The sequence below is a fragment of the Thunnus albacares genome, chromosome 11 (genome assembly GCF_914725855.1).
Source record: "Thunnus albacares chromosome 11, fThuAlb1.1, whole genome shotgun sequence".
Classification (NCBI taxonomy): Eukaryota; Metazoa; Chordata; class Actinopteri; order Scombriformes; family Scombridae; genus Thunnus; species Thunnus albacares.
In genome coordinates, this window is record NC_058116.1 from 1,742,088 (window position 1) to 1,756,055 (window position 13,968).

At 41.9% G+C, this 13,968-nt stretch overlaps 2 pseudogenes; both read right to left on the reverse strand.

The window, feature by feature from the left end:
* Positions 1-1,492: 1,492 nt before the first annotated feature.
* LOC122992291 lies at positions 1,493-4,580 on the reverse strand (annotated as a pseudogene).
* Positions 4,581-5,527: 947 nt separating this feature from the next.
* LOC122992293 lies at positions 5,528-7,164 on the reverse strand (annotated as a pseudogene).
* Between the last annotated feature and the right edge of the window lie 6,804 nt (positions 7,165-13,968).

A 13,968-nucleotide genomic window follows, 5' to 3' on the forward strand; every position in this document is an offset into this window, starting at 1 on the left:
ACTGTTACATTATTTTTGACTATAACGTCAAGGGAAAGAGGAGCTTGACTGTTTATTCATAAGGATTTAGTGAAGGTCTGATGCTGACTTCAGCTTTAAAACTGCTGTGACAGAGGATCTATTATAATCATGTGATTATATATCAAATATATAAATATATTTTAAACTGTTCTTCCTCTACTCATCTGTTAATGTGAGCACATGAATCTGCACACAAACAAGCTGAATCATTAACTGTTAGATTGGAGATATTTTTTACCATGATCTAAATATCATGTACTGTCGATTATTTGTTTGATTGTAGTTTACTATATGAAACGTGCTTCTAAACACATATTTGAACAAAGACATCCTTTCACATCTCGACTACTATAGGTCAGTGCAGCTGGATTGGACTGATAGAAAGTTAAAAGGCAAAAGAGACTTTATCACTGGCTCGAGCAAAAAACACTGCAGATTGGGCAGGAGGAAGAGATGGAGGAGAGCAGAGTGAGAGGCAGGAGAGACAGAGGCTGACAAACTCACAGAGAGAAGAGATCACTTGTGGTATGAACCTTGTGGTATGTTTTCTCCCCTCCCCCTCCCATGCCACCCTGCCAAAACCTCTAAACCCACCTCTAACCTCTAAATCCACTACTATTCGTCGCCTCTTTAATGTCAAAGTAAAAGAAATCTCTGAACAGCATTACCTCAGTGAAATATGAGAAAAATTCAGAGTAACTTGAGATGTGACTAGACGTTTCTTATGAACTCATCCTTGATGGACCATGGTTTCTCAACTGCTTTACTCAATTTCTGTCATGGATAAAATAAATCAATGGCTCCATCTCCTGGCAAGTTAGCAGGCGAAACAAAACAAGGATCAGTTCTCCCAATCACATCACAAGCACCATGAGAACAAATTCATGAGAAACTACAACTATAAATTTGGGCTCTAACGTGTGTTCATGAATCACTGACAGTTTAAATGTGCAGATAATACTGCTGAATACTGAATAATCCTCCTCAGTGCATAAAAAACAAAGAGAAGGAAGAATTCTACAGTCACCAGTAAAGTTAGTACAATCAGAGATGAGTTCTCTTGACTTTTATTTTAACTTATTTTACATTTTAATTGTTTACATTTGTGTCTACAGCACGTTATATTTACTATTTATTATTTACAGGAATAACAGTCTCTGGCTTCTACCTATGATAGTGTGTGATGCCACACCTAGACTGTGCCTTTCATTCTTCAACAGTGTTTTATATTTGAATAACCTGCAACCTGTCAATAACTAGAGTAATGCATAGTCTTTTCTCATGTATTGTTCATATGTACAGAAGGAAAAGAAAGGATTTTCACAATTTTTTGAATTCAGTAAAAGTCTTTGTAGAGCAGATCTCATCTCAGTCACTCCACATCCTCTCTACAGTATGTAGGACAGGACAGGAGCCAGGCTGCAGTATCTGAGGAGTCACAATGTGTTTTAATAGCTTTTCTAAACCAGGGTTAGAACAAGGCATATATCACAGGGTTCAGGCAGGAGTTCAAATAATACAGAATACCCAAAAAGAATGCAGATGGATTAGTGAATGAAGTGTTGACCCATGCAAAAGACACAGAATAATATGGGCAGAAACATATCAGAAACACAACTACAAGAATACCAAGAATCCTGGCTGCTTTCAACTCAGATTTCTTTGATGTTAGAGTCAGTGAAACCTGGAGTGTCACAACTGCAATGCAGAGCGCATTGCACGAGCCTGAGACACAGCTACTACAAACACTCTCATATACAGGATTATGATGATAGTAACTGGAACAATAAAGGTCAGAACAAAGTCAACAAGTCCTGAAATATATTCAATGACAAACACACACTCTCCCTGACAGGAATTATACTTACCTGGTTGAGTCAGTTCATCCTTTGTAAAGACAATGCTGAAGAGGGCAGAAAAGAACCAACACAGACAAACACAGTTTAACTCTTCTCACAGTGATTCTGGTGGTGTAATGCAGAGGGTCACAAATAGCCACATAGCGGTCAACTGATATGAGCACCATGTCTCCTACTGAGGAAGAGGTAATGATGAAGGACATATAATTACATAGAGAACACATGAGATCACCAAGAAACCAGCAGAATGTTTGTTGGAGAACTGCTCCACGAGGCCCACGAGAAAGTCTGATACAGCCAGAGAGAAAAGGAGGAGGTTGGTGGGTGTGTGGAGCTGCCTGGAGGAAAAGAGAAATGCATCATTTCACCAACAAGTCTTTATATCTAAATGATAAAACAACTCAAACAACTATCCTAAAAAAAAAAAAAACAGACTGTTTTCTGATCTGCCACATATATAGTTAACACATGGTTAAGTGTAGACAATCAAAACTACTTGGTTAAGGTTGACACACATTGATTATTGGGGGGAGACAGGACATGAACCACTGCCTCCCGTGTCAAAGTCAGACATGTGAGATTTATTTTGCAAAAACATTGTCAGCAAGACAGAATATTATTCTAGTGTTCCAAGGTGCAACATTACTTAGAAGTAACTCAAATGCCATTGCTCTTTTAAATCTGCTTATATTAATTTGTTTTTTTTTAAAAAAAAAAGGATCTGCAGATAATTGTATCTCTGCCTGAAGTGGGAGACTGAGATGATGACGAGCAGGTTGGGAGTCACAATGAGCAGAGAGAGAGAGGACAGCAGAATGATCCGAAGCACAACCTCGAACCCAGAAGACGTTGGCCTCCTGCAGGAGGTGTTCAGGAGTTGTAGAAAGCAGAGCTCCGCTCCATCATGGACCTCCATCATCAGAGATCATGAGAGAGCTGCAGCTCTGGCAGCTTTCTGACCAGAACTCTGAGTCATACAACTACTTTCTCTCCCCACCCGTTTCAGTCCCTGTTGGACTGCGATAGCGCTCCTCATTCAATCTGCACATCACACCTTCATCATCTTCATCACTTTCCCTGCAACCCTCCCTCTGTCACTGCCTCTCACCAGAAAGACTGGACAACAGAAGTGTAACCAAGAGAACAAAAACACAAAGAGTCCAAAAACCATGAGTCCATGACAATGTGATAATACTCAAGCACGTGCACAGACCAATGAACCACAGGCCACACTTAACCCATGTTTTATCTCCGATTCTCTTCTCCATCTACACAAAGTGCATTTCATACAGCAGTGAGGGCATGACTCTTTTTAAATACGCACATGACATGGCTCTAGTGGCACACCTAGGCCAATTCACTAGCAAGAACCACGCCACAACAATATGTTGTTTTAAGGTTTAATGGAATACAGGAGTTATTGAATGTTGAGAATAGATGAATGGATGTGGGTGAGGTAGAGGGAGATGTCATTTGTTAGGCTGGTCTGGGAGAATGTATTGAAGACCGGGTGGAGGGAGACTCAGTGTGGGGGTTCCATCTCAGGCATATATATCCACCCGAGCTGATCACTGGCCCCAAGACAGTGCCTAGAATGAGACATGGGAGAGGTATGCACTGGATTGAATAGGAAGGAAGGGATGAAGGGATGAGGGTAGGGATGAGGTAGGAGGATGATGGGATGAAGGGATGAGGGTAGAGATGAGGTAGGAGGATGATGGGATGAGGGGATGAAGGGATGAGGGTAGGGATGAGGTAGGAGAATGAAGGAATGAGGGGATGGAGGGATGAGGGTAGGGATGAGGTCGGAAGATGGAAGGATGAAGGGAAGGGAAAGGGAGGATGGGTCAAGAAATCTGAGAAAAACAGGGTACGGTGGGTTGACCCGGCATAAGTAGGCTTGGCAGGTGATTAGAGGTGTGGTTGAGGCGTGGTTCTGCTCCTGAACCTAAGTTAACAGGTTAACTACATTTCACTAGCAAGAACCATGCCACAACAATATGTCGTTTAAAGGTTTAATGGAATACAGGGGTTATTGAATGTTGAGAATAGCCTATGCATGGGATCTTAAGGCTACTGGCTGCATTTGCTTCACAAATGATGGGACATCATTAACACTGTACTCAGGAAATTGCCTTATCAATAAGCTCTGTTGCATTAAAGTTACTTGAGAACCTGTATCTAACAGTCCTGTGAGTGCAACACCTCCTATTGATACTTCTGCATAGGGGCAGTCTCCAATGAGAGCTGCGGTGGCCCTTTGTTCATCAATATGGCCTGACCCCACTGCCTGGGCCTCAGCAGTAGGCCATGCTGGTCCTCGTCCAGCAGTAGGGCCTCCTGTTGTACTGCAGTGAACGTCACTTCTGGGTCTTGGTGGACAAACCTCTTCAGTGTTTGGAATAGAGAGCCCTCCTCCAGGCCCAGTAGGAATTGGTCCCACAGGTGGCTATCAGTGGGGGCTTCCTCTGGGTCATGCTGCCGCAGCCTACAATACAGTTCTTTCAAACGCAGCACATAAGATTGCACTGGCTCCTCTGGCTTCTGTACACATCCAAAAAACTGTGATCTCAATGCAGACACAGAGACTTTCTTTACATACAGGTTATCAAGAGCAGCAAAAATCTTAGCAGCTCTATCTCGTTCGTCCTCCTCTAAAACACTGATTTGCCTCTTTGCCAGCCTAGTTGGTGACCCCATTAAAATCCTAACCTTTTGTGGTTCAGTCAAATTTTGTGTGTCTAAAAGGCCTTGCAAATGCTCCATCCATTCCCCATATTTTAAATCACCATCATGTCCTTGAAATTTTGGCACCCAAAGTGCACCAGGGTAGATAGGCATCATCATTTTTAATTGCTGTAAAAGAGTCCTATTGGGTAAAACCACTGCTAAGAATCCTGTTATCCTGCCAACAACGCCAAATTATGTGGTCGGGGAAGGGGTGAGCAGTAGGAATTACCCAAGAGACAGACTCAATTTGAATAATTTATTCATAAATTAAAAAAAAGGCACAATTCAAAATAATTAAAACTAATACTCTAAAACCAAGGCCTTATATAATGATAAAAAAAAATAAAAAGATAAAAGTCCAATAAATTAAAGGGGAAAAAGAATTAAGTCTCTCTTTTTACAATCCGATCATTTTCCAGTCCGTTGCCAGCCGCCCTCTCCAGTCCGCTCTCAGCTCCGTAGCCAGCTCGTCCCTTCCGCTGTTGCTGCCCTGGAAGTAAAAAGAGGGGAGCCAACGCCTATACTTCTCTGGTCCTTGCCCACCCGTTTCACTATACTTACACCTTGTCTGGACACCTTGCCTGTTAAGCCTTTTATTAACATAGCAACATGAGAATGAGAGGTTGAAGGACAATGGAAGCCAGTGACTAGTTTGATGAAGAAGTTGATTCCTGCTAGTAGGTCTGGATGGTGGAAGACCGTATTTTTTGGATGGAGTGAGCATGGGTGATGAAATTGCAGAGGGACATGACGTCCAGAGAGGGAAATGGCAGCTGGTAGGTGGAGTGATATGGCTTGAAGCAATTCCAGCCAGTTAGGTAGGCTGAGAGTGTGTTTGGGGCGAGACTGTTAAGGATGGCTTCTTGTGAAGCATGAGAGAGGTTTGACAGCTGTGGAGCTAGTGGCTAGTGGAGCAGCTAAAACGGTGGGATAGGTGTCGAGTGAAGGTCTAATTCTGGGGCCAAGTGTCTGAACGAGAAGCGAGACAATGAGTCAGCAATGCTGTTGTGATGACCGGGAACATGGGCTGCTCAGAGGATGAACTGGTGTTGAGCTGAGAATAAGGTGAGTCTGTACAACTGCATGATGGCTAAAGAACGAGATCAACCTTTGTACAGGATCTCTACGACTGCAGTGTTATCAGAGTGGATAAGTATAGACTTCCTAGACCATTCGTGCCCCCAAAGAATGGCAGCTATTATGATGGGATACAGCTTGTGAAGTGCAGAGGAAGGACAGCGGGACTCTGAGACGAGGGATTCAAACTCTGGGGGCCAAGTGGAGGCGAACCATCTCCCTCCATAGTAGCCGCCAAAACCTGTGGAGGGAGCCGCGTCTGTGAAAAGTTGAATGTCCTCGGGCTGGGTGATGAAGTCGTCGTAGAAGAGGGAAATGCCATTCCAAGAAGATAGGAAATGTAGCCACATGTGTATTTCCATTTTGCAGGCATCGTCCAGAATGACCCTATCAAGGAGAGAGGGAATGGCAGCAGCCTTGGACAAAAGGTGGACAAGAAAGATTTAGCTTGAGGGATTATGCAGATGGCATAATTGAGATGGCCAAGGAGGGCTAACAGCTGGCGTTTGGTGCATCTGTCTGCCAGGAGGTAGTTTGACAGAAGCAGAGAGATGCGCTGTACTTTCTCCAAGGGCAGAGATGCTTGGAAGGAAACTGAGTCCAGGGTGATGCCTAGGAACTCAATGGAAGTGCCAGGTCCTGATGTTTTCTCCTCGGAAAGAGGGACGCCGAGTTCAGAGAAAGCATTAGTGAGCGTATTGAGCCTGTGGCGAGGTGGTGAGGATGGTGGAGTGACAACGAGAAAATCATCGAGAAGATGGAGAATGCAAGAGAGCCTGTGGTTGTTGGTGAGGATCCAGCATAGGGCTTCTGAAAGCGAATCGAAGATCCTAGGACTGCTTTTGTAGCCAAAGGTAAGGCACACAGAAAAAATAATATGCCCCCTTCCAGCAAACGCTGAAAAAATACCAGAAGTCAGGATGAATGGGCAGAACTTTGAATGCGCTGGTGATGTCTGCTTTGGAAAGCCAAGCTCCACGTCCTGCTAACCGAATGAGGGTGATGGCATGGTCGATGGTTGCGTATTGCATGGAGAAATCCGGACTGGGAATGACACTGTTGCTTGGAATGTGTGAGTCGTGTGGGGAAGACAGGTCCATGATTAGCCTCTTTTTTCCGGAGTATTTGCGAGTGGCAACACCTATTGGGCTGATGCAGAACAGTGGAAAAGGAGGGATATCGAACGGGCCTATTGTGAATCCTTCTTTGACTTCTTTAGCCAACTGGGTGTCGATGGTGTGAGGTTCTGCAAGAGCAGACTGGAGGTTGTGACAGACGTGTGAAATGTCAGGGAGAACTGCCATACTGGGATGGAAACCGTGTGTGAAGCCATCTATGAGAAAATGAACAAGCTGTCTATCAGGATGGTTTTTAGAGCAGTGGCAAGGACATTTACCTTAACGGGGGTGCTGTGGTGCTGTACTAGTTGGTCTGCAGCTGTGGTTGGATTGTGGGGACAGGTGCTCCTGGTATGCGCACCACCGCAGAAGGAGCAGACATACAGGGGGCGGCAGTTAGGAAGAGCGCAGCCCAGGTGGTTGAAATTGTTGCACACCATCCTGCCACCGTGGTAGAGGATCGGCCTTCAGCGTCTGTCGACCCCCTTTGGCATGGGGACACTGACCGAAGGATGTATGTTAACGGGCCTAGGAATAATGGGAGGTGGGGGTGCGGCAGGTGACAGGCAGTTGAAGACTGTGGTGTTGCATGAGGAAGATGGACATGAGTGAGGTGGTGGAGCAGTGACAGTGCATGCTATGGCAGGGTGGGATGGGGCTCCACATAACTCACAGGAGAGGGACGTGCAGGCTGCAAATATGCAGCAGTCGAGTTGGGAGTCAAGGGTGCCGCAGTACGTTCCCTGGTTAAACTGTTGTATCTGGCCAGCTGCCTGGTTGGCGAAGTGCACATGGTAACTGTAAAACCCTGTCCCTCCAAAGCGTAAAGCCATTTCAAGCACGATGGATAGATAGTCATCCAGCTCTGCTCTCCGTGTGGGAAATTCAGAGCAGATAACATCACGGTAAAAGGAAAAAGCGAAGGCAATTCTGTGAGGGTTAGGTCTTTAGACTGTGAGGGTAGTGAGTGGCGGAGTTGCACGGAGCCGAAGTTTATCTGTGCTTCCCTGATCTGATCAGTGTCAATGACTGATGGCTTAAGGAGCTGGGCTAAATCTACGTAATTACCTGAGAGAAACTGTTGGCGTAGTGCAGAAGAGACAGGAGAAGGGGGGTGTGAATGGGGGCCAGTTGAAGTTGAATCGAGGCTGGAGCGTCTAGGAACCCAGGAGTGGAGACTCAGGGTGGGGGTACTTCTTGATGAGTTAATCTGCTTCATCATCCCACAGTGGTTCCACAGAAAGGACCCGGGACGGCTGGAGTTCGAACCCAGGACCTTCTTGCTGTGAGGCTACAGTGCTAACCACTGAGCCACTGTGTCACCTGCTGAGAGGAGAGAGAGGAGGAGAATGTGGTTTGGGGGTAGGGTTGAGAGAACTGAGACGAACGGGAGAGGAAATGGTTAGACACGCCTATATAGGTGCACACAGGTGAATGGCTTAGAGAGATACAGGTGATTTGAATTAACGAGGCACAGGTGTTTGAATTAGTGAGAGAGCAGCGTGTGGTCTTGTTCTTGAACTTAAGTTATAATAACTTCATTTAGTATTAGTATTTGCCTACTATTCATTGTATCAATAGCAGGCTACTGGTTTTGTTTAATATTGGTTAGCAACATATGATAAACTCAAGAAATAAGATGGTGGAGGTGAGCTGCAACGTTATTTCCTCAGCCACATTGAACATGCTAAACCTAAATCTATTTGCACAAACTGACAACATGCCACTTATATAAGTTATGTAAGTATGATGTATTCAATAATATAGCAAAGTATGAGATTAACCAAGTTTAGTTTCATTTATAAGCTATCATTACCTTCGCAATCCCTCCTTCAGCCAAGAACACAATGGGCTGCACCAGCAGGTCCTATTAAAATTACTTCTACCATTAAAAAGCAAAATTTATAAAAAAAGCACATTAGTATGACTTACATGTGTCAGCACATCTTCAAGATTTAAAACAATAAGAAACACCTACTGAGCTGTGATGTGTCATTTCCAATGCTTCGGACCCTAACAGAATTGAATGAAAATCAGAGAGGATTCACAGTAATGTAGCTGCAGGATTTTAGTGAAATAAATTCTAGCAGTATTTGCACATTACAGTATGCACAAGTCCAACTGCTTACTGTAGGTTCGACATTGCTTTAAATCCATATATAGGCTACAGACCAACAAAGCTTATATTCTGATACAGGTTTGAACTCTACATTAACAGATCTAAAACCTTCTGTTCACATCAAAAAGTGTCAATGCATGTATCAGATACATGACTTACACACCCTCATTTATTTGCTTGACATGCAAAAGCTATCCCTCAAGACGTACAAAACTATAGTTAGTTACTAAAATTTATACAACACAGTTTGAAAACAAGTTGTGAATGAAGACATTTCATCAGGACCAACCAGCAGACCTTCTCCACAGGCCCCAAACAATCACAAATCACAAACAGCAGCAGCAACAGGGGTCCATTCCAGAAAGCAGTTCAACAAACTCTGAGTCGAACTCTGAACTATGAGTTGATGAACCCCTTGGAAACTCTGAGGTTTGGGTTCCATATCAGCTGATCAGAGTTTGTTCAGTCAACTCGGAGTATTTTCACTCCAAGTTAAGTGCATGTGTGGTGAAGGAAAAATGGAGTCCTGATGCTGCAATTCACCATGGCAACAGGTAAATAAAAGGCAGAGCAACTATGTGCCACTGAACAAGTGATTAGTTATTCATGTAGAGCCCATAGTACAAAGCAAGACTTATCAGTATACACTAAAGTTTTTCGCCACTATTACAAACCTCATCCCCTCAACGATTTTATTACCCAATTACATGGGCCTCAAAAAGACATATATCGTTTTCCTTTAATTGGTAACATGCAAAATGTAATTGTAACTTAACTGCCACGAATCTTATACACACTGTCCGATTGCAACCACATCTATGACACATACAAATACAAAGTCATACCATTGAATGTATGTAAAGATGGATGACATGACAGTTCCCCAAAAGTGAAGCCAGAATATATCAAGTACCCCCTGGTGGCTGGTTGCAGTGTAGATAAAGCACGCTTCAAACGTGCATGTCAAATAAATTTTTCCCAAAGATGGTTTGTGTCATTTTAGGTTGTTCTTATCATGCTGATGTATGTTCAAGTGCTCATGTTTGTTTTTAATTAGGTATTTGATGATATGAAAAGGGGGTGTGACATCATGAATGACGGCTGTGATTGACAGCCACCCTCAAACGTCCGTCACATGCGGCAGACAGTTGAGTGACTGCAGTGGTTTCTGATGGAGAACGCTAAATGTACATTCATGCAGCTCTCATTGGCAAGACATCTGTCATCCTGCCCCCCCCCCCCCCCGGCTTTATGACGTCACACAAACAAGATAGTACCTCCCGAAAACATGGTATTTTGGCTTCACTTTTGCATAGTGGTAGGAAGTGGAGACATGAAGTCCATCTCCATATATAATCTATGGCCATAACTGACTCAAACTGAGAAAATTGTTGTACAAAGCCATAATATATTTAGATATTCTCCAAAAAACATTGTGTTGCAAGATTTTTGTTTTAAACATAAATCATGCCATTACATAGTTTTGTAGATAAACCTAGAAGTTAGCGCCACTAAATGTTTTATACTGCATATTTCGAAAATGTCTTCCTTTTATTTTCGATAAAATTAAAATGAATACAAAATAATTAATTTATGCATACACATTAAGAAGATAGATGGACATTAACAATATGACAAGATAAACAAATAAATGCATTGTGAACAACAGACCTCATTCTATTTTCTGCACAGTGGAAGAATTAGATATCCAGCAAAAGAACCCTTAGCTCAAACAGTCAAAGAGTTCAATGACAACAAACCACAACACTATTGGTTGTCATGTTTCAGCAGACAGACAAAGTGCCTGGTTTATTCCTTTAATGTCAAAAAGCTATAAAATCCCATCCTTTCATTATATCTACTTCTATTTGCCTCAGGCCAGAAAATCTGATGAATTGTGTCTACACAATGAATTCTGTCAGTTGACAAAGATGGAGCTACTTCCAGCTTGTCCAGACTTGAGGTAAATGTACTGTAGAGTGGCTTGTGTTCTTCAAAGTCTGGATGAGACATTTAGACAGGAGACACCCTGTCGCAGAGCCTTCAGGTAGAAAAATGAGTAGATATTTAAAGTGTGGTATGGACCATATGTGCACTGTGCAGAGGTATACTGTGACCTCTAGTGGTGGAGAAGGTTGTTGAAGAACAACATGGGTGGAATCACAGCAGCTGGCATTTTGGAAAAAGCATTTGTTGCAGGGGGGGATCTAGAGGGTGGGGGACAATGGGATCATGATCTAATTAAAAACAAAGAGCTGCAGGTGTGTTGTTGCAGTGTTAAACAAAGAGTGTTACATTATGTTTGAATATAACTATCAGCATATTGGTTTCTTTTGTATGTTCTTTAGCACCACCAAGTGGTGATTCTCAACAGTTGCACTGAAAAGGAAGTGAACAGGAAGCCGAGTTGAGGAAGTTCCTTTTGCCCCTGTGTTCATGGAGTGAGCATCACAGTGTAACAGTCCTCTTAATGCTGTGCCTTAAAGTCCACAAAAACAGCTTCATCCGTAAATCATCTACTATTAACGTCGTACTGACATATTATGTTACTATTTCTTGGGTTTAAGTGCAGTATTTTTGATGATGGTTACTTTATATTCAACTACATATGGATGTATTAGTGTAGGCGGTTAAAGCATTGGTGCTCTTGTAAATGACATTTACTGTTGTATTTTCATCCTTTATTACACATATTGACATATTTTTACACACCTGTTCACATGGGTTTATGTCTTTTCTCTATTGGTGTACTAGAGATATTAGGTAGTACTTAAAAAGGTACTTACTTATTTGTATTTTGTGTTCTTTTTCAGTTTTACAAATTACGTATTTTCCTCAATTAAATCCTGCCAAACACGTCAACCTGTCTGACTTGGAGGATGCTATGCTGGAGAATATAATGTTAAGCTGGCTGTATAGCTGAAAAATACATTGCTTGCAACAACTTTTAGTGAGGACAGCATAATAACATTAAGGGAAAGTGGAGCTTGACTGTTTATTCATAAGGATTTAGTGAAGGTCTGATGCTGACTTCAGCTTTAAAACTGCAGTGACAGAGGATCTATTATAATCATGTGATTATATATCAAATACACAAATATATTCTAAACTGTTCTTCCTCTACTCATCTGTTAATGTGAGCGCATGAATCTGCACACAAACAAGCTGAATCATTAACTGTTAGATTGGAGATATATTTTAACCATGATCCAAATATCATTTACTGTTTTTATTATTTGTTTGATTGTAGTTTACTATATGAAACGTGCTTCTAAACACATATTTGAACAAAGACATCCTTTCACATCTCGACTACTATAGGTCAGTGCGGCTGGATTGGACTGATAGAAAGTTAAAAGGCAAAAGAGACTTTATCACTGGCTCAAGCAAAAAACACTGCAGACTGGGCAGGAGGAAGAGATGGAGGAGAGCAGAGTGAGAGGCAGGAGAGACAGAGGCTGACAAACTCACAGAGAGAAGAGATCACTTGTGGTATGAACTTTGTGGTATGTTTTCTCTCTAGTACAAAAACACACTCAGTAGTTATTAGCTGTTACCCGCAGAAGAAGTATATATTTTTGTGGGGACCCCTCCCATGCCACCCTGCCAAAACCTCTTGCCACCCCATGTAAAAAATTCAAAATCCACCACTATTCGTCGCCTCTTTGATGTCAAAGTAAAAGAAATCTCTGAACAGCATTACCTCAGTGAAATATGAGAAAAATTCAGAGTAACTTGAGATGTGACAAGAAGTTTATTATGAACTCATCCTTGATGGACCTTGGTTTCTCAACTGCTTTACTCAATTTCTGTCATGGGTAAAATAAATCAATGGCTCCATCTTCTGGCAAGTTAGCAGGCGAAACAAAACAAGGATCAGTTCTCCCGATCACATCACAAGCACCATGAGAACAAATTCATGAGAAACTACAACTATAAATTTGAGCTCTAACGTGTGTTCATGAATCACTGACAGTTTAAATGTGCAGATAATACTGCTGTATACTGAATAATCCTCCTCAGTGCATAAAAAACAAAGAGAAAGAAGAATTCTACAGTCACCAGTAAAGTTAGTACAATCAGAGATGAGTTCTCTTGACTTTTATTTTAACTTATTTTACATTTTAATTGTTTACATTTGTGTCTACGGCACATTATATTTACTATTTATTATTTACAGGATAACAGTCTCTGGCTTCTACCTATGATAGTGTGTGATGCCACACCTGTGCCTTTCATTCTTCAACAGTGTTTTATATTTGAATAACCTGCATTTACTTTACATGAATGTTTCCATTATCTACTACTTATATTACAAAACAATTCCGAGGGAAATATTTTCTCTTTACTAAGCAACATTTGACAGCTTATAAAACATTACCACTTTACATGATGCAATATTCTTGAATGAACAATACAACAGTTTACAAAGTTGTTAAAATAAGCTCATCCAATTCAGAATAATCCAATGATGTGATATTATAAAACTTTGAGAGGGGACATTCAGCATGATGAATCAGCTGTTTTTAATATTTTGAGTACATTTTGCTGCTAATACTCCTGTAATTTACTGTGGGAGACTGAGATGATGACGAGCAGATTGGAAGCCACAGTGAGCAGAGAGAGAGAGGACAGCAGAATGATCCGAAACACAACCTCGAACCCAGAAGACGTTAGTCTCCTGCAGAAGGTGTTGAGGAGATTTGGAAAGCAGGGCTCTGCTCCTTCCTGAACCTCCATCATCAGAGATCATGAGAGAAACTCTGGCAAATAAAATGCAGAGCCTCCATTTGAATCCAGTCGACATAGAGATATTAATGCCTGTGTATGCGGACGGTGCACATTTATCTTAAAAAAAAAAAGAGCCTGAGTCAGAGCAGGAAAATTGTCAATAATGTTTAATTCAGTGTTGTTCATTAATTCATCATTTATCAGACTTACATTTCCTTAATGATGATAAAGTGGAATCTGACTGTGTATCAGGCTATAGCTACATTACATTTTAAATATATTTGTTCACCTTTAATCTGACGGGGACAAAACA